General features: G+C 42.2%; 1 long non-coding RNA gene across 2 annotated transcripts; it reads right to left on the bottom strand.

Annotated features, from left to right (window-relative positions):
* Nucleotides 1–207: 207 nt before the first annotated feature.
* Nucleotides 208–4,259, bottom strand: LOC122225479. Of its 2 annotated transcripts, none has more exons than XR_006205194.1 (3): nucleotides 4,191–4,259; nucleotides 3,166–3,278; nucleotides 208–474 (listed from the first exon to the last, which is right to left on the bottom strand). It is a non-coding gene; the product is annotated as an uncharacterized LOC122225479 (long non-coding RNA). The 2 variants fall into 2 exon arrangements; XR_006205195.1 differs by lacking the exon at nucleotides 4,191–4,259 and adding an exon at nucleotides 3,900–4,184.
* Between the last annotated feature and the right edge of the window lie 257 nt (nucleotides 4,260–4,516).

The following is a 4,516-nucleotide window of genomic DNA, read 5'->3' on the forward strand; positions in this document are numbered from 1 at the left end:
AATTGACTTACAATTACCTACATATTTTAAAAGGTAGACTTTGATCAGTTTTAACATATGTGTACGCCTAAGAAACTATCCCCACAATCAAGGTAATGAACATACATACCGCCCTCCAAAATTTCCTATCTTCCCAACACTTACCCCCAGGTAATAATTTCCACCTTAACCCCAGGCAACAACTTTTTCTTATTTGCTCATTTATGATTTTATTAGATTTCTCTTTCTGCCTATCAGTACAGACTCAATGGTTTATAACATGGGTTTTGTTTTGAGAGTCAGTGATCATAGGAAGAGCTTGTTCGACAAGGCACTGGATTTTTTCGTTTCCACATTTCCATTTCACTCTTTTGCTAGGCAGTCTAAACCAGGGGGACATATTCTCCTCAGCTGATTACTTGCTCCAAACTGCAGAGGATCTGCTATTCTCTTTGATGTGGCTCACGGAGGTCTACTTTACTAGATGCCGAAGGTCTGGTTTGCAGATGTTGACATAAAAACCAAAAATATAATTATTGGAAAATTAGTTGATGCCTTTTCCAGTATTTCAGAGAAAGGCAATATAATGTTTCTAATAAATGTTGATTTGCCTGCCCGGAAATTAAAACAGAGTAAAATATCCTCATGTTTTTCTTTGAAAGTTTTTCAAATAGAAGCTTCATATATTAATGATGTGCATGGAAACTCAGGGGGCAAATGCCCAAAGGCTTCCTTAGCCCTTTGACTGCTGAGTCACTGAGAATCCAATTTTAATTATAAGTAGGTTGACTTTGCTTCCAACAAAACCTCCTCTTGTCCACATCTTACTGAGATATAATTAGGATCAAATATCAAATACTGGGTTCTGGGTTAGTTAGCCTAATTTTCTTGGCAACTAATTATTCCACTGGGTTGATTTTTTTTTCAGGTACTTTCTTAGGCCTGGTTCTTTCAAGCCTTCTGAACATTCTTCTGGAAGTGATTCACTTGGTTATAAAACACCAAGACCAACGTTATTTTCCCCAAGGCATGTCTTAAAAGTTTGAGTCATTATTTACTACATGTATTCATTTTTGAAGTGGAAATATAGTTCCAAGTAGTGTGTTTAGGTATTAATGGAATCCAAGGTTAGTGTGAAAGCCGTACTCCTTGTAAAGTTACAGGAATGTGAACTCAGACATGAGGGCGGGCTTCAGGGCAGAGTGGATAAAAGAAGCAGAAGGTGATGTGGGAATAGAGAGAGAGAAGCTGTGTACCAAGGAGAGCAGACACAGGCAGTGAGGAGTGACATCAGAGGAAACCTCTTACATGATCAAGTAGGAGCGAGAGTTCCTTTAATCACATCCTCTTATGACAATTAATCCCTTCATTATAGATGAATTAAGCTTCTTCCATGCTCATGGATTGGAAGAATAAATATTGTTAAAATGTCAACACTACCCAAAGCTATCTACACATTCAATGCAATCCCAATCAGATTGCACTGGCATTCTTCTCAAAGCTAGAACAAATAATCCTAAAATTTGTATGGAACCAAAAAGACCCCAAAGGGCCAAAGTAATATTGAAGAAGAAGACCAAAGCGGGAGGCATCACAATCCCAGACCTTAGCCTCTACTACAAAGCTGTAATCATCAAGACAGCATGGTATTGGCACAAAAACAGACACATAGACCAACATGAAATAAAATAGAGACTCCAGAATTGGAACCACAAATGTATGGCTAACTAATCTTTGACAAAGCAGGGAAGAATATCCGATGGAAAAAAGACAGTCTCTTTAACAAATGGTGCTGGGAGAACTGGACAGCAACATGCAGAAGAATGAAACTAGATCACTTGCTTACACCATTCACAAACAACAACAACAACAACAACAACAACAACAACAACAACAACAAAAACACCTCAAAATGGATGAAAGACCTAAATGTAAGATAGGAAACCATCAAAACCATAGAGGAGAAAACAGAAAACAACCTCTTTGACCTCAGCCACAGCAACTTCTTACCTGATACATCTCTGAGGCAAGGGAATTAAAAGCAAAAATGAACTATTGGGACCTCACGAAGATAAAAAGTTTCTGCACAGCAAATGAAACAATCAACAAAACTAAAAGGCAACCGATGGAATGGGAGAAGATATTTGCAAATGACATATCAGATAAAGGGCTATTATCCAAAATCTATAAAGAACTTACCAAACTCAACACCCAAAACACAAATAATCCAGTGAAGAAATGGGCAGAAGACATGAATAGACACTTTTCCAAAGAAGACTTCCAGATGGCTAACACGCACATGAAAAGATACCGAACATCACTCATCAGCAGAGAAATACAAACCAAAACCACAGTGAGGTACCACCTCACACCTGTCACAATGGCTAAAATTAACATCACAAGAAACAACAGATGTTGGCAAGGATGTGGAGGAAGGAGAACCCTCTTGCCCTGCTGGTTGGGAATGTAATCTGGTGCAGCCACTCTGGAGAACAGTATGGAGGTTCCTCAAAAAATTGAAGTAGAACTACCCTATGACCCAGCAACTGTGTGACTAGGTATTTGTCTAAAGGATACAAAAATGCTGATTCAAAGGGGTACATGCACCCCAGCGTTTAGAGCAGCACTATCGATAATAACCAAAGTATGGCAAGAGCCCAAATATCCACCGATGGATGAATGGCTAGAGAAGACGTGATATATACATTGGAGTATTACTTGGCAATCAAAAAGAATGAAATCTTTCCATTTGCAACAATGTGGATGGAACCAGAGGGTATTATGCTAAGCGAAATAAGTCAGAGAAAAACAAATATCATATGGTTTCACTCATATGTGGATTTGAGAAACACAACAGAGGAACATAGGAGAAGGGAGGGAAAAATAAGATAAAAACAGAGAGGGAGGCAAACCATAAGAGGCTCTTAAATACACAGAACAAACTGAGGGTTGCTGGAGGGGACGAGGGGGGAGGGTGGGGAAAATGGGGGAGGGGCATTCAGGGGGGTGCTTGCTGGGATGAGCACTGGGTGTGGAATGTAACTGATGACTCGCTGCGTTCTGCTCCTGAAACGAATGCTACACCATACGGTACCTAAATTGAATTTAAATACATAAATTCAAAATCGTGGAAATAAAAATGCATTCCTAAGGGAAAAACAAAACAAAACAATTATTTTGACTTACTTTTGAACTTCACTGGAGTTAATGACTATCCCTATTTCTCCTGCTTCATATTTTTTCTTTTCCTTCGTGCTTGTTGTCTTGTTCTGTGTGTGTGACCGATACAGAACTGGCACCTGCAAAGGAGACCTGTTTTCAGAATCCTATTCGCATCCACATGTCTCCTGTTGCATGTGCTTCTAGTGAGGTCTGAGCTGGTGACACGCGTGTCATCTACTTCCATGGGCGGAGAGGTGTCCAGTGGAACCAGGAAGCGTGACGTGTGTGGGCCCTGCTGACGAGTGACTGTCACTTCCTCTGAGCATGGCAGGCTCCCTTCGGTTCCACAGGACAACCCCATTCCACGTGCTCTCCTGCTTTCATCCCGCGTGACGGCAGGGAGCCAGGCATGGGTGGGAACCACTGGGGAAAGTGAAATTCTGTGGCTCTCTTCTGCTGCCTCCCTCAGACTTCCCGCTAAAGAGCTGAGTGTCCACACAGGACGCAGAGAACGTGGAAGGATCCCGAATGGGCCCAGCTTGAGGCAGCTTTCCAAAGAGCAGGACTGGGGACTCCCCACCACCCTGGTTGGAAGCCCCGCGAGCTATGGAGTTACAAGGGTGCAAGACGGGGAGTTAAGGTCACTGGTACAAAGACTGGCTTTCAAAAGGAAGAACGGGGCCTAGAAGTGAACAATGGAGAAAAAAAAATCATCAGGGTGAGGTTAAATGACCCGGTCTCCATTTTGCTGCATTTACCCCACTGACACAGAGGCCAGACGGGTCCCAAACGTGTGGGACTGCAGTCCTTGCTGGATGTGTCACCGCCCGTGAAAACAAAGCGATCGCATATCACCCTTGTGTCTCACTCGTCCTTTAGGATTCAAAGTAAGATTTCCGTAAACTCCTTGTTCTTATCCTGGCGTTTTGCGAATGCCCTGGGCTGGCTGTGTATGTATCCTCAAGACTTGTGGTCCTCACGTGTGCACAGAACACACACACGCACGCACACACATGACGCGGGCACACCCACGCTCACACATCCTCTACCTGCTCCCGCAGACCGTCACTATTCCTTGTTTCTGGGCTTCTGCCGGGCCACCGGCTGCAACCCACCTATGACCTCATGATCCACTGTGAGGTTCATGCCAGTTTTAGGACTGCCACATGATGTAATTTGGGGTGAGGCCATGTCTTAGTTTCATTATTCGTCCCAGGGCATCAAGTATAGGGCTCTGGACAGGACAGATTCTCCATAATTGATTGTGGCTATAATCTCATATATATATATATATATATATATATATATATATATATATATATAATCTCATATATAATCCCATAATCTCAATCGATTGATTGTGGCTAATATTTTA

The sequence above is a fragment of the Panthera leo genome, chromosome B4 (assembly GCF_018350215.1).
Source record: "Panthera leo isolate Ple1 chromosome B4, P.leo_Ple1_pat1.1, whole genome shotgun sequence".
In the NCBI taxonomy this organism is placed as follows: Eukaryota; Metazoa; Chordata; class Mammalia; order Carnivora; family Felidae; genus Panthera; species Panthera leo.